Source organism: Callithrix jacchus, chromosome 9, assembly GCF_049354715.1.
Source record: "Callithrix jacchus isolate 240 chromosome 9, calJac240_pri, whole genome shotgun sequence".
In the NCBI taxonomy this organism is placed as follows: domain Eukaryota; kingdom Metazoa; phylum Chordata; class Mammalia; order Primates; family Cebidae; genus Callithrix; species Callithrix jacchus.
The window spans coordinates 31,616,543-31,642,158 of record NC_133510.1 but is presented as its reverse complement, the minus strand read 5'-3'; the positions used below and the strand labels follow the sequence as shown (position 1 = coordinate 31,642,158).

Here is a 25,616-nt window from a genome sequence, read left to right as displayed (position 1 = left end):
ACGGTGGTGCGTGCCGGTAGTCCCAGCTACTCAGGAGGCTGAGGCAGGAGAATTGCCTGAACCCAGGAGGCAGAGGTTGCGGTGAGCCGAGATCATGCCATTGCACTCCAGCCTGGGTAACAAGAGCGAAATTCCGTTTCAGAAAAAAAAAAAAAAAAAAAAATCTCACCTCATGCAGTGTAAAAGTACCTTTTCTCTCTTCATTTAAATGAGAATCATTTGGATGCCCTGTCATTCTAGCTGGGTTTTGAAGATAAAAGTTGCATCTGTCTTTTTCATCAGATTTTAGGGCTAGAGAAATATTTTCTTTTTTGTTGTTGTTGTTTTGGAGATGGAGTATCGCTCTTGTCGTCCAGGTTGGAGTGCAGTGGTGCCATCTTGGCTCACTGCAACCTCTGCCTCTCAGGTTCAAGTGATTCTTCTGCCTCAGACTCCAGAGTAGCTAGGACTATAGGCACATGCTACCACACCCTGCTAATTTTTGTATTTTCAGTAGAGACAGGGTTTCACCATGTTGGCCAAGATGTTCTCTATCTCCTGACCTTGAGATCTGCCCACCTCGGCCTCCCAAAGTGCTGGGATTACAGGTGTGAGCCACAGCGCCTGGCCCCAAGGAATATTTTCTAATGAATATTTTAAAGAAGACATTGGTTTGTCTCAATTCACTTAGGTGTCATGTTATGTATATTCTAAAAGTATTTAAAAATTCATCTTTTTTTTTTCTAAAGAGGAAATCTTGGCAGATAAACTACTTATTTTTGTTACTTTCTTACTGATTCTTGATGATTTCCCCAGAGAGATGGTCATGGATGTTTCCTGTTTTGTTTAAGGACCATCCTCCTCCACACCCACTAGCTTCTTACTTTACTGACATCATTTTGACATCTCTCAATTCTATTCCTTCACATTTCAGGATTTATCTACTTTTAAAATATGACCCTTCTTTTCCCTTTACCATTTGATGAGTATTTGTTGAGTGCATACCATGTGCTAGGTACTCTTCTAGGTGCATGGAATATGCCAGTGAACAAAACACACAGAAGTCCCTGCCCTCATTGAGCTTACAGTGTTAACTTTTTTAGATTCAATTTCTGTTCTTGTGCCAACTTCTAATGTTTCCTTTGGGAAATATCTCTTGAATTTTTTTTTTTTTTTGCTATTCCAAATATATTTAATGATCATGTTGTAAGATGAGCCTTCCACCCCCAAAAGTAACTGCATTTTATCTTTCAAATTAAGCTGAAAAACAAACAAAAAACTAGAACCCAGTGCTGGTGACAAATGTACAGTGAATTCACTTCTTCATTCTTCGCAAAGACTGAAAACAATTTTCAGGACCATGAAGAGAAATTCACCTATTTTCAGAGACTTGTTTGTAGACTTATGCAGCAACTTTGTTGTCTTTCCTATATTCAAAATCTGCAAACTCCCCACCCCCACGACCTCCTCTGAATCCTCTGCCACCACAGAAACCAAGACCTCCTCTGCCTTGGTATCCCCCACGATCACGATTTGGACGAAGTGGGATTCCAAATGTTTCAGCATTTAATCTTTCTTCAGCCCAGGTTGGTCTCCATTTTCTATTGTCATTACAAGAAATATTATCAATGAAGGATTTAGTTTTGTCATAATAGCAATTAGGTCCAAGTGGATCTTCTTCATCAGCATTTCCTTCACTGTTTTGTGTATCAACTCCTGAGTCTCCTTTATCTTCACCATTTACAGGCTTCTCCTGTTTCTCAAGTTTATCTTTTTTAATTTAAGCTTATTATGAAACTCTCTGTCAATCTCTTCCTTGTTGAATTGTGCATTTGCACTTTTAAAGTCAAAGTCTTTCTCAAATTTCATTGGCCCATCTCGCCGAATACCAGATCTTCCCTTGCCACCCCGATGACCCCCATGCCCTCTCCTTGGAGCTGAAGGAACACCTGGAGCTACTTGTCTCTTATTATCATTTCTGAATTGCTCATTTTCTGGCCTTGAAACTTTGTGTACTTCAGCTCGGCTGTGCTCCTCTGTTGCTTTTTGGCTGGTAGATGGCAAAGGCCTGGTTGATACAGGACTCCTTCTCCCAACTGGTGCTGGAGCAGGTAAGTGGGCCGAGGTGGTCTGCACTGCTTGTTCCATGGTTGGGCTTTTTCTCAAAGGGTTTAACTAAGGGCTTGAACGACCTTGAGATAACCGTGTTTTTAGGGATCCTGTATCCTGTGTAAAGGCAGAACCAACTGCAGTACTTTGGGGTAAGGTACCACTGTTCGATGTTTCTGTTCCAAAGGATGTCAAAGAGCTTCAGCAATAACAGCAGCACCAAACAGCTGCCCAACTAAGGAACTTGGACTGAACTGACTGTATGTGGGCATCCTGCCGAAAGGCCCAGAAGAACCCGTGGACTGGAATGAAGAAGTGATGAGCCCAGTGAGGACTGACTAAACGGTAGCTGGGTCTTGAGGCGAAGAACACTGTGGTTTTGGTGGCTCACGAACAGTGAGGTCTTTAGTGTCACTCCCACGGATTATAATGTATTCAAAGACTTCATCTCGAGGTGGTATTGGACGATCTGTTGGTCTGTCTTCTGTACCAAAGGATCGAACTTTGGCGAGGGCTAAGGTGGAGTTTTCAGTGTCGGTGTAGAGGATGCTCTCGTAGCAGATCTCCGCCTTGGAGATGAGGCTGATCTTGCTGCGGATGTAAGGGGTGCCCCGCTCATGGCACCGCCGCCGCCGCCGCCGCCGCCACTGCCCCAGGTCGCTTGCGGAGAGGCAGATCCCACGCCCGCTGTGGCCTGCTCCGCACCCGACTCGTTCTGTCGGTGCCTATAGCAGCCGCTTCAGACCCAACATGGCGGCACCGGCTCCGCTACCCTCCCCCAGCCTCCTGCCCTCAAGCTGTGGTGCTGTGGTGGCTGCGGTGGCGGTGCTGGGCCCCCTCTTGAAATTTTAAGCTAACTGCTTTCTAGAAAATACTCATATCCTCTTATTTTATATAATTTTCTCCTAATTAAGTTACCCTAAAACTACCATATTCGTATTTTCCCCTCTATTGTTTAAAAGTAGTCTGCGTTTACTTTCAGCTTCCTTAGCTCTCTATTATTTCTTCATCTCTTGTCTTTCATTAGAAGTTTGCAAAACTGTCCCCTGGAAAATATACTTACAAAAAAGCCAAATTTTTTGCCTCCACTGCTAGAGTTGTTATCTCTCTCTTAGAACATTGCAATAGCCTTTTCCCCAACTGGCCTCTTTGTCAATAATTACTCTAGTCATCAAATCTACCTTGTAAGCTGCTGTCATAATACTCTCGGTATCAGGAGGTCAAGACCACCCCTAGTTTTGATGACTCACGAGGAGAACTCACAGGCCTCAGCATATATTAGGACTCATGGCTGGGATTTATTATGCAGAAAGAATCCAAAGGAAAGGTAACAGGAAAAAGGTGCATGGGGGCAAAATCCTGGGGAAATCAGGCACAAACTTCCAGAATTGTTTCCCAGTGAAGGCACAGGAGACACAGTTAATTCCCCCAGCAAAGGATTGTGACAACACGTAAGAAATGCTGTCAACCAGGAAAACTTGTTAGAGGCTCAGTGGCTAGGGTTCCCACTAGGGGCTGGTCATGTAGGCACCCTTTGCCTGGCATGTAACCAAATTCCAAGTTCCCAGAAGGAAAGCAGGCGTTCAGGGTAAGCCATATTGTTTATGTAAACAGCTTAGGCACAGTGAACCAGCCTTTCAATTATGGAATGATGAGACAGACCCTTCCCTAAACCCAAGTTTCCAGATGCCAGCCAAGGGCCAACTTTGCAAGCAGGCTTTTCTAAGGACAGCAACTTAGATCTGCTGTGTTAACCATTTTCTGTACATTCTTCATAAAGTGAAGCTCTAATCTAACTTCCTTCTTTTTTTCATTCCAGAGGTATTTACTGAAAATCTGCAATGCATCAGACACTATTTTAGGTACTGGGACTCCAGTGATAAACAAAATAGATAAAGTCCTGTCATGTTTTTATCTGTAGGAGAAGATAGACTATACAGTGATAAATGAAAATGAATAATAAATGTCATATGGTATTCAAGATTATGAAATAAAATAAAGCAGTTTAATGGGAAAAAGAGCAAGGGATGGCGTAGGCACTATTTTAGATAAGGTTATCAGGGAAGGCTCGTCTGAAGAAGTGAGATTTTTATCATAGACTGAAGGGAATGTCTAGGCAGAAAGAGTAGCAAGTGAAAAGCCCAGAGGTGAAATGAGCTTGATGTGATGTTCCAGAAACAGCAAGAAGGCCAGCCTAGCTGGAGTGCAATGTGGAAGGTAGAGAGTGGGAGGAGAAGAGTTTGGAAAACCTTGCAAAGTTGGCCCTTGGCTGGAGTCTGGGAACTTGTGTTTGGGGAAGGGTCTCATCATTCCATAATTTAAAAAGCTGGTTCACTGTGTCTAAGCTGTTTACATAAACAACATGGCCTACCTTGAACACCTGCTTTCCTTCTGGGAGGCTGGAATTTGGTTACATGCCAGATTATGTTGGCTCTTTTAGGAGGCCACAATTATGGATTGTATTCTAAGTATCCTTTAAAATTCTCACATCATTTTGAACAGGAAGGGACATGACCTAATTTATATTATTAATTGATTATATTAGTTGCCATGTCAAAAACTAACTGTAGGAGGACAAGAATGGAAGCACAGAGACAAATCAAATGCTTTTCTAGAAGTCTTAAGACATCATGGAGGCTTGGACTAGGGTGAGAACAGTGAAGAGGTGAGAATCTTATGACATTTTACTGCTTAAAAACTTAAATCACCCAGTTGGCTGCAGTATGTAGTTCAGATACCCTCAAGGCATTTTTTGAAACTAAGTTTCAGTCTTGCCCTTATTCCCATTACACATTTCCCAAAATGTGCATACTTAAATCAACCTAAATCTCTGTCCATTACTTAAGTATTCTAGACTTTCTTACCTTCATGATTCATTTTATACTCAGTTCTCTTTGTGAAAAATCACAATCCCCTTTAGCTATTTTTTCCCATCCAAATTTGACCTGTTCTTCAAAACCACCTTTTCATGAATCTTTCCCTATTTTCTACTTTAAAATTAATTTTTCTTCTGTCATCCCATATATTTCACTTGCTTATTTCTGCCTAAAAACCTATCCCAGACTTAGTGGTTTAGAATATCAATTTTTCTTTTCTTGTGATTTTGTGGGTTAGCAATTTATGAAGGCCTCGGGTGCATGGTTCATCTGAAGTCTCATCAAATGAAGTAGCTGGGACTAGAGGATCCATATTCAAGATGGCTTCTTCACTCACAAGCTTGGGACCTCAGTGCTTCTTGGCCTTTCTCCATCTCTGCATGGCACCTTGTCCTTCTGAGCTTTGGCTTCTCTCAGGATATCAACTTCTTAAAGGCATCAGGAGACCAAGATGGAAGCTGCCATTCCTCTTAAAGGTTAGGTCTGCAAGCGACATACCATCACTTCTATGATATTCTATTGGTCACTGAAATCACAGGCCAGCTCAGATTCAAGGAAGTGGAAAGAAAGTCTTTGCTCTTTGCCAAGAGCATGGCATGGACATATAGGGAGAAAAGGAATTAATGGCAGCCACCTCGGAGACAGCTACCACAGCAAACTGCCTTACTCACATTTCCATTTTCAGGGCGTTGGTTGGTATTATATGTGTTTTCACAAATGTCTCATCTCCCTTATTAAATTCTAAATTCTTTGAGGGAGAGAATGGTGGCTGGTTCATCTTTGCATCCCTAGTGTCACATTACAGATTTTCTTTTTCTTTTTCTTTCTCTTTCTCTTTTTTTTTTTTTTTTTTTTTTGAGATGGAGTTTTGCTGTTGTTACCCAGACTGGAGTGCAATGGCATGATCTTGGCTCACCGCAACCTCTGCCTCCTGGGTTCAAGCAATTCTCCTGCCTCAGATTCCCGAGTAGCTGGGACTACAGGCGTGCACCACCATGCCCAGCTAATTTTTGTATTTTTAGTACAGATGGGGTTTCACCTTGTTGACCAGGATGGTCTTGATCTCTTGACCTTGTGATCCACCTGCCTCAGCCTCCCAACGTGCCAGGATTAGAGGCGTGAGCCACCGCGCCCAGCCCTTTTTCTTTCCCTTTTTAAATTTAACTTTTAAGTTCAGACGTACAAGTGCAGGATGTGCAGGTTTGTTACATAGGTAAACATGTGTCATGGGGTTGGTTGTACAGATTATTTCATCACCCAGGTATTAAGCCTGGTACCTATTAGTGATATTTCCTCCTTGTCTTTCTCCCACCCTCCATCCTCCAGTAGGCCCTGGTACATACTGTTCCCCACTATGCATCTGTGTGTTTTTATTTAGCTGCCACGTAGAACATGTGGTCTTTGGCTTTCTGTTCCTGCATTAGTTTGCTAAGGATAATGGCCTCCAGCACTGCCCATGTCCCCACAAAGGACACGATCTCATTCTTTCTGTGGCTGCATAGTATTCCATGGTGTATATATATCACATTTTCTTTATCCAATCTATCATTGATGGGCATTCCGGTTTATTCCATATCGTTGCTATTGACGTCACAGAGTTTCAATGCACATTTTGAAAATAGAATTTATATGGCAAAGGCAGGTACAGTGGCTCACGCCTGTAATCTAGCACTTTGGGAGGCTGGGGAAGGTGGATCATGAGGTCAGGAGTTTGAGACCAGCCTGGCCAACATGGTGAAACCCTGTATCTACTAAAAATACAAAAAAAATTAGCCGGGTGTGGTGACAGGTGCCAATAATCCCAGCTACTTGGAGGCTGAGGCAGGAGAATCATTTCAACCCAGGAGGTGGAAGTTGCAGTGAGCTGAGATCATGCCATTACACTCGAGACTCCCTCACACACACACACACACACACACACATGCACGGAATTTATATGGCAATATTCTTAGAAAATATATACAAAAATAAAAACTAACTCAGTTGAACACATAATTGTTGCATATGTACTAAGTTCAATATGTTTATTAATTGTGAGGATTGAACATTTTGCTTTTTAAAAAGCTTTTAAGTTCCGGGCTAATGCAGGTGTGTTACATAGGTAAACTTGTGTCATGGGAGTTCATTGTGCTGATTATTTCATCACCCAGCATTAAGCCTACTATCCATTGGTTATTTTTCCTGATTCTCTCCTCCTCCCACCCTCTATCCCTCAAAAGACCCCAGTGTGTTGAGTTGTTCACTTTTATGTGTTCTCATCATTTCATTCCTGCTTGTAAATAAGAATATGAGGTATTTGATTTTCTGTTCCTGTGTAAGTTTGCTAAGGATAATGGCCTCCAGCTCTATCCATGTCCTTTCAAAGAACATGATCTCATTCTTTTTCATGGCTGCATAGTGTTCTATGGTGTATATGTACCACATTTTCTTTATCCAGCCTATCACTGATGCACGTTTAGGTTGATTCTGTGTCTTTGCTATGGAGAATAGTACTTTAATGAATATATGCATGCATGTGTCTTATTATATTTGAATAGTTTTACAGTTTACAAATGAATTAAAGCCATTATACATTTACTAGGCAAAGTTCTGTGATGGGTGCTGTGGGAAATACAAAGATGAATGTCACCATCTTCAACATTACATTATTAATTCACGTCTCAAAACAACTGTCTGAAGTGGTGGAGAAAATGTGCCATCTCATACTATACATGAAAAATGGTCAAGGAAACTTTTGTCAGATCTGGTGCTATACTTTAGTCTCTTTGTTTCCCGGGCAGTGATATTTCCTATACCATGCTAACAGTCTAATGCTTAGTTTATATTCAAGGCCCTTCATAATATGTCCTTAAACTGATCCCTTCATTTATGTCTCAATAACCTTCAAGTACTGAATATGATTGTTTTCTCAACAGACTCAAAACTTTCTCATAATTTTGCTGATAAAGACAAACCTGATCTTCCATTTTCACCTGCCTGCTTTATTCTAGCCATGCTGGCAGCTGATTAGATGGTGCCCATTCAGATTGAGGGTGGGTCTGCCTCTCCCAGTCCACTGACTTAATGTCAGTCTCCTTTGGCAGCACCCTTAAAGACACACCCAGGAACAATATTTTTCATTCTTTAATCCAATCAAGTTGACAGTGTGACTATCACAATAATCACAATATTTAATAATAAAAATATTAAAATTAATTGAGATCCTACGTTGCAGCAATAGTATACAAGGCACTGGAGATATAGAGATTCGTGGGAAATATTCCTTATCCACAAGAGACTCTCAGCCTAGCAGTGGAGACAGTGTCTCCTAGATTGAGCCTTCTCCTTCCCTATCTCCCTGTTTCCATCTTTTATGGAAATCTTAGTCATTTTTCAGAGCTCAGCAAAGTCCTTTATAAAGTCATTTCTATTTCTTCCAGTCATCATCTGATCACTTCTATATGGCAGTTATATTGTTCATAGTTTGTAGTTATATGGTTGTCCTCAATGTTCTTTGTCTCCTACTCTGCTGACATTTGGGAAGAAGCAGCATTCGAGTTCAGTCTATGGCACCTCGTACAGTGTAGGCACCCCCATGTTTTTAACATTGAGTTAAGTGTAACAGTCACTTCTAGATTGCCTGAAATAAATACATTTTTGTGGTTCACACATTCTTTTTTCATTTTTTCTCAGTCCATGGCCTTTGCTGGAGGCTTTGGTGGCCATGGTTACACCATGTGACTTCCCCCTCACTGCAGTTGACTGGCTAGGAATGTGTACATGACCCAAGGCTGGTGAACTCAATTGCTGACCCACAGCTTATCATTTTATCATGCTTTCTAATGACTTTGCATTAAGATGAGGAAGTTTCAGTTTATGGTGGGTGTTTGCCCTATAGTTTGCCTAATTTTTGAGTGAGGCAACCATATTGGTCTCTGCACAAGAAGAGGAAGCTGCTCAAGAGAAAAAACAGAGAAGAGAAATTCACCATATAAACGTTGAGAGAATGACTAGACCTAGTTGCCTAGTTCACGTGCCTATAAGATAACTTTTTCTTTCCCTGTGAGATGGCCTCTATCATTATTAAATAAATTCCCCCCTCACTTGAACTATATTGAGTATTCTTTTGCAACCCACAATGCTTTGAATAAAACATTGCCAGATTCAGTCTTCTCAGTCTCTCACCATCTTGTCAAACTCCTGAGAGCTGCTTTCTCAGAATGTTTTCTTTAGCTTTTGTGGTACTGAATTGTTTCAATTCTTTCTCACCTATCAGTTCCATCCATACTGTCCTTTTGTAACTGTTTCTTTTTATACTATTAAACAGGCATTGCTGAAAGTTTTGCCTTCTGCCTTCATTTTCTTTTTTCTTTTTTTAGAGACTGAGTCTTGCTCTGTTGCCCAGGCTGGAGTGCAGTGGCATGTTATTAGCTCACTGTAGCCTCTGCCTCCTGGGTTCAAGCAATTCTTCTGCCTTGGCCTCCTGGGTAGTTGGGACCACAGGTGTGTGCTACCATGCCCAGCTAATTTTTGTATTTTTAGTATAGGTGGGGTTTCACCATGTTGGCCAGCCTAGTCTCAAATTCCTGACCTCAAGTGATCCGCTTGGGCCTTGGCCTCCCAAAATGCTGGGATTACAGGCATGAGCCATCATGCCTGGCCTTTGCCTTCATTTTCTTTGTCCATACTTTCTCCCTCATGACTCTTGTCTAATTCCCATGGCATCGATGTCAAGCCTATGAATGTGACTAATATACCACACACACATGCACACACTTGCACACTCACACACAGATTTCCTTCACAGTTTTAGCTTCTCTCCTAACTTCTGCTCTTTACTTATTGGCATCTGAAACTTAACAGTTCAAAACAGAATTCCATATCTTTCCCTCTAGATGAGTTTGTAGTTTTTGGATGATTTAGAAGTACTTCGTTCTTAATTCTATGAATGTGAGTTCTTATGACTTTATTTCCTGTTAACTGTGTAGGTTCGTCTTAGTAATCTAGCTAGACATTTTAATTTCCGTGTAGGTATTTACTGTCAAGCTAGACTTTCAGGATATATTGTGATTAACAATGATTAATAATAGACCCTTTCTGAGTAGTGATTAATAATAATAGCTCCTACTTGAACCTCACATTTCCAGATCTATTCTAAATCTGGCTAAGGGATGGGAGGCTGTTTTCATCTCATCTGTAATCCACTTTAGATATCTAGGATACAGGAAAAAAGTGCCTTTGGTGTTCCAGGAGTGAGTTAATCTCACTGACCTATTATAAGTGTCCCTTACACAGTTTTCCATGGCCGAAAGCACCATGTGATGTTGGTGTTAAATAACTTATTTCACAATATCCAACACAGTGGTTAGTTGTGCTCTAATAGGCTGCTTCTCTTACATAACACTTTTCTTGAAATTCAACTCCTGAACTGATTCATTAGCATTTGCAACAGAACCGGAGAGTCAGAAGATCTACCGAAAGTAGGATTGGCTCTGAGACAAAAGTTACCTCATAAGTTGTTGAAAAAGTAACCGATGTGACAGACTTGAGAACTTCTAGATTCTTACTTCAGCCAAGAAAGACAGCATTCATTTTCTAATTAGGATGGAGCAGCTGTCAGTCAATGGATTTCTATCAAGTATATGTTATAAGCAGATAATCAAGCATTATGGCAAGATCAAAAAATCTTGAGAATGCAACCCTTGCCCTTGCACAAGAACCTTTCGTACTGCTGTGAATTCAATACAAGTCTCGATCTAAACACATGAAAGTAGCTGCTTTCTATAGATCCATATTGCTTAAAGTCTGGTCCTAACTATGTTTAATTATGTTCATTAACTATGTTAATGAAACCCAAAATATTTTTCTCAGCTCCAATTGAAAGCAGCCTATTAGCAATGAACTTTGTAAGGTAGTGAAAGTTGGATTATCTCGGGCTTGTTTTACTGAAAATCTTTACTGATGAGTACTGTTTATAAACCATAGTAACAATTTATGTTCATAATTTGTAGAAGATTATGAACTTTCTTCATTGTTAAAACTATAAACTCATTTTTAGTGTATGGTAGGGGGTTTTATTGTGTGCAGTGTAAAATATTGGTAGTTCCTATATGCCTTTTTAAGTAGCAATAATAGCCTCACATCATGATCATTCTGAATAAACAGTAATTTACCATATTGTGAATTCTGCATATTGGAATCGTGGGAAATTGTGCTTTGTTTCCTTAGTAAGCCACTTCAACTAACAGAAGACCTTTGAAATCCATTTCAGGTGTGTTTCCCTAAATTTTTATTCTTTTTGAAATGAGAATGTACACAAGTGACTAACTTCTAGCAACTATAAAAGTGACCACCATTTATTGAGCACCTGCTCAGTACCCACCACAGTGCACGGTACTTTACATACCTTCTGCTTAATTGTCGTCTTTTGAATTGGCAGAATCAAGTAGTATATTAGAAAGAAAATGAGCTTTGGAGGCAGGCAGAGCTGGATTTTCCACTACCTAGATATGTGACCTTGTGCAAACTACTTTTCTTATCTCTGAAGAGGTTTATGGTAAGGATTCATATATACTCATTCTCATATGTATATTACTATAAAGTGGGTCAAAATTGGTAAGCACTTCGTGAGTGTTCACACGATCCATGATCATTTCCTCCTAGTGGTTTATAATTGAAGGTAGTTTGTAATTGAAGGTAAGTTTTTAGGTTTGGAGCCCACTCACAACTATTTTCTCAGCTTGTTCTCCAAGAGTCCGATCCTCCAAATCACAGTAAAAGTCTTTTAGTGGGATTAGACTGCCAGAGTTTGCTGCAGCCTATTGTGTTTAAATAGGGTACTTACAAAAAGGATTTTTTTGGTTTATTTGCATCTTAGCTTATTCGTTAAGATCTTCTTTAGAGATATACTGAGGCAGTGTTCTGAGGATGGGGCAGTCATTACACAGAGGTAGTTTCAGAAGTTATAACAGTGACCACAGCTTTTTGGAAAATTACTCATTAATTTATTAAGGAATTAAAAAGAGAAATCAATTAGATCTTTCTTTATTGCACCTGAAGAAACTCTCATGCCCTTAAATTATTTTATATTCTCTGCAATTTTTTCTTTTTGGGAGAGGGATTATTTAAAGAGTAATGCATGCTTAGTACAGAACATTTGGAACTACAGAGCAAAGAGAGTGGGAGAGAGAGAGGAAGGAAGAAAAGAAAGGAAGAACAAGAGGAAGAACAACGAAAAAGAAAAAGAAAATTAAAATCACCTACTATTTGGAGACTCTTGACTAACCAGAACATAATTTTTTTTCTTGATTTCCCTGATTACATTATAGCCCATCATATAGACAGATGTACTGTTATTTATTGAATCAACCTTCATTGCTTACTTAGGTTGTTTCTATTTTTATTTTGATATAAATGAAACATCTTTGTATATAAATCTTTGAATAATTTTTTTTATTTTTTTGGGAAAGACTCCTAGAAAGAGAATTATTGTGTCAAAAGAAGTTGACTTTTAGAAAAACTCTGGAAACAAATTGTGCAAAGGGTTTCTGAAATGAATGAAACAAGTTATGTTTCTGCCAGTAGCATATGGGAGTTATTTTTCTCCAAATGATTTCTGTTTCAACAATAGATCATTCATTTGGCCCTGTTTTTTTGTTTTTTTGAGATGGAGCCTTGCTCTGTTACTCAGGTTGGAGTGCAGGGGCGCAATCTTGGCTCATTGCAACCTTGGTCTCCTGGGTTCAAGCCATTCTCCTGCTTCAGCTTTCCAAGTAACTGGGATTACAGGTGTGTACCACCATAACTGGCTAATGTTTGTATTTTTAGTAGAGATGGGATTTCACCATGTTGGCTAGGTTGGTCTTGAACTCCTGACCTCAAGTGATCTGCAAGTCTTGGCCTCCCAAAGTTCTGGGATTACAGGCATGAGCCACCGCACCTGGCTGGTGCTGTTTAACTTATTTACATGTGTCATTTTCCTCACCAAGAAAATTATAAAGTGAAACTGCTAGTGTACAAAATAGAGCAGAGCACCACAGAGCTACTAACCAGCTTTTTAGAATTATGAAGAATAGCTGAAGCATCTGAAGACATTTTTAAGATTTCTATTTCAAAAAGAAAAGTAAATATACATATTTCATGGAATTATGAATCTGTTTGCCTAACCTTTTTTTCAAGAGCCAAGGAGAGAATGGGATTTAGCATTCAGCAAATATTGTACCATTTCTTAACAGTATATAAAATTTGTACATTTTGTTTTCTATTCTGCAGTGATAATTGTGGCATATTACATAGAGAAAATGCTATTAACATTTTATGGATTTGGGAAGACATTTGCTTACTCAATATCCATGAAAATATTCTGTTTGATCAATTGTGCGTTCTGTTGGTGAATTTACAACTGATTGTCTTATGTTGCAAGGCAGTGTCAGACATGACAGGGTTAATTGGAACAGAAGTGATCTGGGGGACCTGGAAGTTGGAACTAGACATGCCCTAGAGTGAGGGAGGCTAGAGATGGGTTGGGATCAGGGTATAACTGTAGACACTGGGGGAAAGCTCCCTTCAGGAAGGTACTTTATAGTATCTAGAGAACTGACATAATGGTTTCATCAGAACAAAGGCCCAGGCACAGAAGGAAATGAGCAAGGGACCCAGTTACCACATCCTCTAGGATCAGCTGGGACTTGGTTTCAGGAAAACAAGACAGAATCCTGTTGTTAGAACTTTGCCAAAGAGTCAGTTATCAGAGTTGAGCTAATAGCAAGGTTGACTTGATATCTAGTGCTCTATATTGAGCTAAAGTTCCCTTCTCATGAGGAGGCTATTGGTCCAAAGCCTGAGATAAGAATGAACATCCAGGAGTGCGTAAGTGGCTTCCACTGCGGGAAGAGAAGGGATAGGGGTAGGAGGGTATTGGAACCAGACAGACCACGGTAGTATCACCCAAAGGTGACTATTAATGTTTTAGAAGTAAGAGGGATACATGATGACTCAGAAGAGCCAGTCCTAGATTCAGTGCTATTTAACACTTCCATTAAATGGATAGATTAGAGAACAAGCCATTAGTTACTCAAATGACATCAAGTAAAAATAGTTACTTGCATATTAGTAAATAAGATAAGATTTCAGCATAATCTTAAAAAACTGGATAAGTGATTAAAACCCAGCAGTAGCTTCGCAAGTGCAAAAGCACACTAGTACCTTTAAATAGAAAAATAAATACTACAAGTAAATTATTTTTCCTAAACTTATAGACCATAAAATAGAAGACCTTTATTTTCTAGTTGACCTTTTCTGGAAAACTCATGAGGTATTGATGGAATATTTAAACTGTGACATTGGTAACTTTACTCTTGCCAGTGATAAATGTTTTCTGAAATTTACTTTGTTTTCTAGAGTACAGTTATGCTCAGAAAAAGAATAAAATATTATCAGACCTCTCTTGGTGCTACTGGTATGTACTTTTCAGAAGAAGGATTGTATATATTTTTTGGGTACAAGTCAAGGAAAGTGAATACCATGAGATTATGAAAAAGATAATTTGGTTTTTCTAGTGCTGATGGGAAAAGGTTACTAAGCACTACTATTGACTGCTTCTGCTAGTGTTTTAATAAGAAATTTTCTAAGAAATCAAGTGTTGAGGACATAAAATCAATTGAGTATAAGAGGGCCTTATTGAATATAGAATAATACAGATTAGCTGAAAGGACATTAAAATGAGTCATCTCATTTAAAAAATGGGATATCAGTGCAGCAGAAAATTTTGTTGGAATGATATTTATGTGTTGCATTAATAATTTACATTCAATTTCATTTACAACTGGTTAGGACAGTGGGAGGTGGGGAGGATAGGGAGGGATAACATGGGGAGAAATACCAGGTACAGGTGATGGGGGGGATGAAGGCAGCAAACCACCTTGCCATGTATGTACCTATGCAACAATCCTGCATGATCTGCACATGTACCCCAGAACCTAAAGTAGAATAAAAATACTGGTTAGAATATTTGAAAAATATCTACTGTAGTTAGCAACGTTCTTTTTCAGATAAAGAAAAGATGAAGAGGCAGGTGATAAGGGAGCATTTATAGCCTAAGATGTGGGTTTAGGAGAACCCTGACATTAAAGAAAATGTTAAAATATTTGATATATCTGCACTTAAAAAGGTTTCTGCTAGCGAGCTCTTTTTCTTGGAGATTAATCAACCCAAGGAACACTTTATCTTGCAGCGCAGCACAGCCTGGCCCATTTATATGCTTACCCATGGTTATCTGGTTATCTGACCTCTTGGAACAAGAATCCTGTCCTTTATAATTTTCCTACCACTAAGAGTGGTTAAGCAAGTGTTTGCCCTGCCTCAATGACTCCTTTATGTTCTCAAATGCCATCGTTCTAATGGCTTAACTTTTTCTTCTACAAAAAGAAACAAAGCCCAATTCTTTAACTTTCATCACTATCATGTTGAGTGATCACATGTTCACAGAGTATTGTGTTGTAAATGAATGCATGGTCATTTTGCCAGATGGTATCATTTAAGAAAAGAAGTATTTTGATTTTTCTAAGATCAGTTTGCATGAGCAAATTGGCATGTTCACAGATTAAAAAGAATGATTTCTTATTTTCCCCAAAGTCATACAATAAAACAGATTCATTAAACAGTTCACTAGAAGAAAGTTTATTTCCTTAAAAACAACCTTTTAGGCCAGACAAGGTGGCTTATGCCTGTAATCCCAGAACTTTGTAGGCTGATGGGGCAGGATCGCTTCAGCCTAGGAGTTCAAGGTTACAGTGAGCTATGATGGCACCACAGCACTCCAGCCTAGGTGATAGAGCATGACCCTATCTTTTAAAACAAACAGACAAAAACAACCTTTTAGTTTTACAATTTCTGATGTTTTGATATTAGTGTTTAAAATTTGATTTAACTTTTAATATCTATTTAAATCTTAATATCCCCAATTCTAGACTCCTCATCAGGCCCTTCACAAACCAGTCTTTCTCCTGAGGCCCAGCCTTTTTATAGGTTGATCATTTATCACTCCCAGGTTGGTGCTTGGCTCCCATTTCCCTGGTCCCAAACCTTTATATCTGAATAAGAGAAATCAGTTATAAAACTATTATTCTCTATACCCAAGAAAACTCCTTTATATTGTTATACCAAGAAGTTTAGTCCCTGTTGTTCCAGTTTCTTCACTCCAAAATAGCATTCGCATCAACATTTGCTTATCAAAATACCTGTTTTTGAGCATGTGTGTGCCTGTGTATGTCTCCCCTAACCTCAAGATTTCTAGCTTAAGTTATGCAGAGAAAGCTTAGAAAGGGCAGCTGTAGTTGTAAGGCATCAGATGAGTTTCTTAGTACTCAATCTAGAATACTTGAGGATTCTCTCTATTCATTCTCTTATTCCCAGTATGCACTCATCTGTGTTTTCTAGGCACCCAATCGGAGGGGTGATGGACAATCTTGACGGGGAATGGGAACAAGAAGATGATCACCTTTCTTCTCCTGGCAGACCCATGTCTCAAGACATTCTCCCATTAGATTATATGAACAGTTAGTCCATTAACATAGACTTTACTTATTTATTTTTAAATATTGATTTATTTATTTGCATTTTCACATAGACTTTTAAAACCATAGTGGATAATATCAGAAAGTTGTATTTCTGGGCTCTTTGATCTGCAGCTTGAGAGTGGTTAGAAATAACCTGAAGTGTTCAGATTAGAGAAGGATAGAGGCTAATTTGGTTATTTAATTTAGGAAAGTGATTTAGGCCTGGAGCAAGAACTTCCTTTTCTATAAATTTCTGGATGCGGCATATCTTTATATTTTTAGAGAAGGGAGCAGTCCTGAGTTTGATGACATCCATTTTTCTGTTTCCTCCATGTTGTGATCCTGAGCTCCCAAATCCTCCAAATCTTTCTGTAGCTTTTGCTTAGATCACATGAGTAAATATAAGTTAAAAGTACATTGTATATTTTCTAAGAATTGTCAAGCACTTAATATCATTACTGTTTATTTCTGTTTCGGTTATATTAATTGTGTTCATTTTAACCAAATATTTGTATCAGCATGCTAAACATTACATTGTATTTTGCCATTAATAATTTTCTACCCAAACATTATTTTCTCTATGACATACTTTTTAAACTCCTATTTTATTTTTTCTATTTTATTTCTATGTACACATTCATAGTTGCGCAGTATATGTTGGATGAATTCAATTGTTAAACAAAGATGGCAGAATAAGACTGGGTGCAGTGGCTCATGCTTGTAATCCCAGTACTTTGGGAGGCTAAGATGGGTGGATCACTTGAGGTCTGGAATTTGAGACTGCCCTGGCCAACATGGTGAAATACCATCCCTACTAAAAACACAAAAATTAGCCAGGCATGGTGTGAGTGTCTGTAATCCCAGCTCCTCAGGAGGCTGAGGCAGGACGACTGCTTGAACTTGGGTGACAGAGGTTGCAGTGAGCCGAGATCATGCCACCGCCCTCCAGCCTGGGTGAGGGGGTGAGACAGTGTCTCAAAAAAAAAAAAAAAAAAAAAAAAAAAAGGGCAGAATTAAAGCTACATGAGGGCAGGGATTTTTATGTGTTTTGTTAACTCCTGTATCCTTGGCATTTTTAAGATTGCTTGGTACATAGTATACATTCAAAAAATATGTGTTTAATAAATGAAAAAATGGAAATGTGTCTTTTTTTCACCTTGGTTAATATTATCCTTAAAGTACTGATGTTTTTGTTGGTACTTTCACATGTGATTTTCAATTAATATATGGGTAGCCTTTAATCTAAGTACCCCAAGAAAATTAGTCTCATTAATTTATAGTTATATTCATTTTATCCAAATATAAACTATGCAGTTTAGGCATTTCCTATTGTATCTGTCTGCTGTGTTTTTGCATGACTTTAGAAATTGGAGATCTCCTCCAAGGAAGGCTTGTCATTATTGAGATTATTCATAAAAGGTATCCTAGGCTTTGAAACATTCCAAAGGAAAAGTTCAAAAAATGTTTCGAGCATCTGAAACTGTTTTGAGAAGCAGAATCCTTTATAAGCCTCAAGGCAGTGATTCTTCACTGAGGCCACTAATCCTTTTGAGAATTTGGTATCTATTGAACATACGGCCCTGCCAAATGCACGTACAAACATGTAAACACATTGCATTTATTAAGGTATTCAGAAGCTTCTGGAAGCTCAGTCATGGACTGTCTATGGGTCCTTGGACTCCAGGTAGGAAGGCTGGCTTTAAAGGCATACCTACCAAGCTCTATGTCCTTGAATATAGCTACTGGATCTGCTTCATTCTTCACTACAGGAAAGTACCTCATGTTTAATAAATGTTGATTGAAACAATGTCTAGTAACAAAAGAGTCACATTGTTTTATGATCATATCTTAAACTTCTTACTATCTACATATTCATATAGGTTAATAAAGTTTGTATTAAGTATCTGCCCTATCATGTTGTGGGATAAAAGTTCCTATTTACCTGAAGGGAAGGAAACTAACAGAGAGGGACTTTTTTGCCTGAAGAGGGCTGGGACTATCTGAGTGACATCTCAGAGAAACTGGGCACAGAGGGAGGAGCAGCAGACCATGTCCATCTGGGATTCTATTTCAATCTAACACCCGGTTGTTCTCTGAGTTTATGAGTCATTCCTGTTTTTGCCACTGTGGGACAGTTGCTTTTACAGTATGCATTATATTATCTCTAGAAAATAAATACAAATTGGATTTATGCAAGGCACAGAATTATATAACATACTTTAATAAAGAATAAAGGATAATTTGGACATCTTTTAATTATTCACTTTGTTCACTTTCATCATGGCAGAAGGTAATAAGATATCTTTTATTTTTAAATTTATGTTTACAGAAATATAATTTATGTTTGCAGAGAATAGAAATATTACATGTGACCAAATATTAACTGTATCTTGTCAAGTAGGACAAAAGTTCTCATGGACTTTTCCATTTATATTGATGCATTTTAATTGAATTAGTTCTCTTATATGTTTTTGGGATATTAGATAGAAATATCCTGATGTGAAAGGTAGAAATGCTTTATCCTTTCCATATTTTCTCTGGTACATCTGAGGGTAGACAAAGAATCACAGGAGAAGTCTTTGGCTAAATCTAATCAATTAAATGGAAACCATGATCCTACAACCCCATGTATACCAATGTGTGGGAGAGTCAGGGGACATGCAGCAGGTTCGGGAGGGGATGTGCTTGAAGGCTTGGTACTAGGAACATTCATCTATGGGGAAAATTTTGAGTTACTAAACTTTCTCTGATTCTGTTTTGGTATTGCTTCCCTTCCCTCTATTACTGCTTATTTCTCTTCTCAGACCTGCAGGTCCCCTAAGAAACTTAGCTCTAATGAACCCACTCCTCAGTCTTCCCCTAGATTGTGATACATTTTATTCTTCTTTACCCCTGTGTGAAGTCTGATCTTACAATTGAATGAACTAATTCATTTCACAGATATTTGTGATGCTCCTTCTATGTGCCAAACACTGTGCTGGGAATTCAGTGGAGAACAAAACAGACACAGGCCCTGCCAATGGAGCTTTCAGCCTCTAGTTGAATGCTTGATAGAGAGGATGGGGGAGAAGACAGTGGGGAAGAATGGATTACTTTTACTGTCCCTGACTGATATGTCTACATGTGGAAGAACAGTCAGACTGATGAGATTTCATGGTAACAGTGCCTTCTCTTTGTTCTCCTCTGTTTCACTCATGAAATAAATTGAATTTCGGATTGAGGAGCTAACCAAAAAATATTTGGGCATATGGAAACTTTGGGATCAAAGGGAGAGGAAGCTGAAACCTTCAAAGGGTAGAAACTTGATGGTATTTGATTTTGTTCATAGTATAGTACTTATGAATAGTTCTGTAATACTCGGTGGTATAAGTTGTGGTACCCCTTCCTTCAGCAAATTTATATTAAAACTCACTATAAATCTGCCTATCTGAAAGTCTAGTATCTCTTTCTTGCGATTTTCCTCTCATCTTGATTTACCCAAGAACCCCTGAAGCTTATGCTGTGAGAGGAAAATCTGGCTGCTTTCTACCTGCAAGGGAAAGCACTGATGTTTAAACAGTGTTACTGCCATTTCTTCTTTGCTTCCACATGATGTCAGTATTGAGTGATAGTCCTTTCCAGGTATACAGATATCCAGGTTCTCAAAGTCTAGGTCTTACCCATACTCCTTGGAGGGAGGCTTGGCCACCCTTCAGTGACATTTACCAGAGGCACTCCACACTTCTCTTTCAGTTTATATTCCCATGATGAGCCATTACCTCCTACGATCCAAGTATTGTGCCAGGTGGCTGGAAACAGAGGGGCAGACCAAAGTTAACCCTCCTCTGTGGATCTTGGACTTCTTGTCTTGAGTCTAGCTCATCAGTCGTAGTTCTCGTCTCAAGGTTATTTTGTTTCTAGAGCTTCATTACCCTTTCATGCCACTTAACGTTGTCCAGTCCACACCTATAACTTTCTTTCATTTCAAATATCAGTGCTTCTTATACAAATTGATCTTCATCCCCTTCAGTGACCAACTTTGCATAGATAAATACTCTTGCTTGGTCACAGAAGGGTTTATTGCACTTAGTCCCAGGACAGTGACTATCTGCTAGCCCTAGAATTGTCTAATTTAAAGGCCTGCTCAGGTGAGGCCTAGGAGAACAGAGAAGACTTGTGTCTATTTTTTTTTTTTTGAGGTGGAGTTTCACTCTTATTGCCCAGGCTGGAGTGCAATGGCACTGTCTTGGCTCACCACAACCTCCGCCTCTTGGGTTCAAGTGATTCTCCTGCCTCAGCCTGCTGAGTAGCTGGGAATACAGACATGTAGCACCATGCCTGGCTAATTTTGTATTTTAAGTAGGCATGGGGTTTCTCCATGTTGATCAGGCTGGTCTTGAATTCCTGACCTCGTGATCTGCCTGCCTTGGCCTCCCAAAGTCCTGGGGTTACAGGCGTGAGCCACTGTGCCCAGCCTTGTTTCTATTACTAAAAAAGAAAGAGGAAGAAAAAGGAGGGAAAGAAGTAGGGAAGAAAGAAAGAAAGGAAGAAAAAGAAGGAAGGAAGAATGGAAAAAAGGAAAGGAGAAAAGAAAGAAAGGGGGAAAAAATCTAGTGGCATTTCCTGAGTATAGCATCTTTAAACTAGGAGGAGGCAACTTTTTGGGAAAACTTTTTTTTTTTTTAATGGGAGGCTATGACCACATTTCACTGCCACCGTTGCAGATATTGCAGCTTCAGCACCCGCCTCAACACCCTCCCCCACCACTGCCCGCCTGGCAACCTCACTCTAATAACTCTAGTCTGATCTAGCAAAAGGGCTACTGTGGCAATTACAGTAAATAGTGGCACGGTGTGGCTAATGGTTGGGCAAGAAAAAAGTGGGGGATAAATTCATAGTCACTACTAACTCATTCTTCTATTCCCAGCCACATTTTGAGCCACCCTCAAATCCAGCAGAAGTGGGGAGGCATGGAGGGAGAAAGTTAGAGGGGGAAATGGAATGGAGAGAGGGGATTGATTCCCTGTTCCAACTCTTTGTTCTTCGTTGCCAAATATTTTTCAGTGACTTAATACCAGTCATGGTAACCTCTTTATTTTCTTCAAGATGTTGTTTAAATTATTAAGCTAAAATAAGAACTTTATGTAGAATTTAGAAAATGTAGTAAAGTTCAAAGAAGAAAAAATTCTCTAGTAATCTGTCATCTAGAGAACATCACTGTTAACATTTTGGCATGCTTTCTTATGGATATGTGTTTATAAAACATGATTTATTCTGTGTATTCAATATTTATCATGATTCTTCCCCTTCTAGGTTGGTAAATATCAAGTATAAGTACATCTTAATGGCTGCATGATTTTATCACTTTATTGTGCCTCCATATTTAGTTGAACATTTAGGATGTTCACAGGATGCTGCCTTTATTTTACTACTTAACATCATTCTGATGTGAACATCTTAGTTCATGGATCTTTGTACATTGTCAGAAGGACTAACACAGTGAAGAGTTGTTGCATTACTGTTGCTGGAGTATGAAACTGATGAGTCTTGATAGTGTTCTCTCTTCAACTACTGGGACTAAAAAATCAAATGGCATCTCAGCGTTTTCCTACTTCATCCTAGGAGTATAAAGGGCTAAACATAAGCCAGGTAGATATATTTGATGGAGCCTCTGGCTGGTTCTGATTTCTTGTTGGCCTGAGGTATATCTAGGCTGCTTCTCTGATGTTACAGTCTCACTATTAGAGTCAATACTCCCCTCCCTCCTCCTCCCAGTGGTCCATCCTTCTTCCCTGCTGCAGTCAGATCTGTGTTAAGGTTGCAGCCTCCTAGAGCATAATCAGATTACCTGAAGCTGTTAGTTACCTTAACCATTTATTGAAGGCCTCTCTATGCCCAGTTTTAGATGTGATAAGTTACATGCAGAGATTGAATCTGATTTATTGATATAGTGATACAATGCTAGTACTATGGCTGGGCACAGTGGCTCATGCCTGTACTCCCAACACTTTTGGAGGTCAAGCTAGGAGGATTGCTTGAGACCAGGAGTTTGAGACCAGCCTGGGCAACATAGCGAGACCCTCATCTCTAAAAAAAGAAAAAATATTAGCCTGGTGTGGTGGCACAAGCCTATAGTCCTAGCTATTCAGGAGGCTAAAGCAGGAAGATCCCTTGAGCTCAGTAGTTTGAGGCTGCAAGATCTTGTCTCTAAAACCAAACAAAGAATACTAACTCACATTGAGTGCATGCCCTGTGTCAGGGCATTTTAGTAAGTGATTTATGTAAGTCACAATGTAATCTTCACAGCAATCTTATGAAGTGGTTACTATTATTACCCTCATTTTACATATAACCAGAAGCAAGGAGAGGTTATGTAACTGTTACCCCAGTGGGCAGTGGCAAAACCAGGAATTAAGCCTCAGTCATCTGTCTCCCAAGGCTTCACCTTTACCCATTATGTGTATGGTAAGTATAAACATATTTTTAGCTTTTACTAACATTTATTTTTAAAAGATCTTGGGCTGCAATATTGGGGTTCATATTTCTAACCTGAATTTTCAAACCAATTCTTTTATATGTGTCTAATTTTAGGATTCTTTTAGATTTTTATCAAGCAAAAGGCAAACGTTTTTATGAGGATTTATAAACTCATAGAACAGGGCAGCTGGAGTGAGTGACCTCATAATCCCCTTGTCCTATTACCCTGTCGCTGTTGTACCAAAGGGTGCACAATAAAGTGATAATCTTGGGTTATATTTTTTAGACATTAGCCGGTTGAGATAGATTTAGATTTCTATAGAAGGACTTGATCTCTATTCCAGTCACTTGGTCTATGGCACTGAGTCATCATTACTGGTTTGTTAGGTTGATTTCATAGGGTTATTCTCTGGTAGATGGGGAAATCCTTCAGTTTCTATTTCTGCTCCACTAGAACACTCTTATCATCAAGGGCACAGCCTGAGATAGAGCATAACTGTCAGACACACTCACATTATTTGGCAAAAATATAACCCACATGGTGCTGCAGACTGCCTGCAGAGTGGTGTGATTATGGCTGTTACAAGGGGGACGTCATTCTGTCCTTGCCTGGAACATTTCTTTTTTTCTTTTCTTTTCTTTATGTAATTAGCAACAGTGCGCTTTTTGTATATGTGGCCTCCACCTGGTCTAGTCTGATTAAAGTTGATGGCTATTTTTATGTCATCAGCAATCATAATTTATTGTTTCATTTTTAGAACATCTCTTGCAGGGGTTTTGAATACTTTTTTTGACTTATCTTTTTAAACTTGTCACCCAGTTCTTGCCAAGGTTAACAGCAAAGTTTACAAAGGTTAACAGCCAATCTCACCTGAGAATCACTGCCTAAACAAAAGGTTATTTCACCATGCTAAACCTTTTGGATAGCTTTGTCTAGCTGCATAGCTAATTAACCAATTAGAAGCTACTTCTGATTTTATTTTTCAAGATAAATACTTGCTTGGCTGTAGACTTTTTCTTTGAATTTATTTTCCTTTTTTTTAAAAAAATTAAGTTGATGCTTCCTTTGTATAGATGCTTCCAGTGGGTCTTGTTAGCCCTTAGCTCTATGCCTGCCTCTTGAACACTGGGAATTATCCTGCTTTCTACTGAGTTCCACAGTGTCTGCCTTACCACTCAAAAGCATTTTAATAGTCTCACCATACCTCTGAAAATACTTTCTTTAGTCTCAATTGAGTATCATACACCAAATCTTCTTTTGTCTTAATTCTCTAATCTCTGTATAATTTGATATTGCAACTGCACTTGAAGTTTTCTCATTTGGTTTCCATAATGAAAATTATCTACTATATACGCTGCTTTTTTGGTCTCCTTTATTGGCTCCTTAATTTCCAGTTTCCTACAAGTATTAAGTGAACCACACAAGAGAGCTGCTTCCCTAGTTCAAAAACTTTGGTGTTGTATCTCCTACCCTCTATTCTTGCTCCTCCTCTTCTCCTCATTGCATGCGTCCTCACTCTTTTTAAAAAGTTTATTTTATTGTGGTAAAACACTGGACATGAAGTATACTCTCAACACATTTTTAAGTGTACAATGCATTGTTGACTGCAGGCACAGCGTTGTACAGCAGATGTCTAGAATTTATTCATCTAGTTTAACTGGAACTTTGTGCCCATTGGTTAGTAATTCCCCATTTCCCTCTCCTGTCAGAGCCAGGCTGACGGGAGGGGGAAATTTGTATATAACATTACAAATATATACTTTCCTGTCAGAGTATATATTATAGGAGAGTGTATACTTTAGGTTTATATAGCTTGGCTGTGGCGACTGAAATGAACATGGGCATGCAGGTATTGCTTTGAGATCCTGATTTCATTTCTTCTGGATCAACATCCAGAAATTGAATAGCTAGATTGTATGGTATCTGTTTTTAATTTTTTGAAAAGCCTCCACGCTGGCACAGTGGTGGCACCATTTTGCATTCTTATCATTAGTGTGCAAGGATTCCAGTTTCTCCACATCCTTTCCACACTTTTTTTGTTGTTGTTAATTGCTGTTCTGACAGGTGTGAAGTGATCTCTCATTGTGGTTTTGATTTGCATGTTCTGTCTTTTGGTGACTAGTCTCAAGAAGTTACTGATCAGCTCTAAATTGATGCAGTTCATATTTATATCTCTAGGTCTAACCTCACTCATGATATTTTCATCTCTCTCTAGAACCTCTTCATTCTGTTATTTTTATGGAAATCCAGATTCGATTATTATTCCTTCTTCCTGAGGCACAACCCATGTTAATGGTTAATCTCTGCAACTTCTCCTTTTCTTATTGTCTTTACCATTTCCCCAGTTTCCTGAGTTTGAAACACTGAAGTTGCTCTCTGACCTACTTACACTCAACAGGATAACAGCTATCAAATTTTATAGATTTTATCCCTAAAACATCTTTTGCACTCCCCTCTTTAAAAATTACTTTTTTGCTATACCAGTTAAAACCTAGAGTGTGCTTTTTTTTTTTTTTGAGACAGGATCTCACTCTTTTGCCCAGGCTGGAATGGAGTGGCATGATCACAACTCACTGCCGCCTTAATCTCCTGGGCTCAAGGAGTGATCCCTGTGCCTCAGCCTCCCGAGTCACTGGCACTACAGGTGCACCGCCACATCTG

The 25,616-nt window shown here is 39.0% G+C and overlaps 1 protein-coding gene and 1 pseudogene across 6 annotated transcripts in view; one reads left to right on the top strand and one right to left on the bottom strand.

Annotated features, from left to right (window-relative positions):
• Positions 1–25,616, top strand: part of TMEM117 (transmembrane protein 117) — a 535,819-nt gene that overhangs the window by 53,355 nt on the left and 456,848 nt on the right. The window lies entirely within an intron of this gene.
• On the bottom strand, positions 569–4,958 carry LOC103795199 (protein LSM14 homolog A pseudogene; annotated as a pseudogene). Its single transcript, XR_013522253.1, has 2 exons — positions 4,953–4,958; positions 569–2,813 (listed from the first exon to the last, which is right to left on the bottom strand). The product of XR_013522253.1 is annotated as a protein LSM14 homolog A pseudogene (transcript).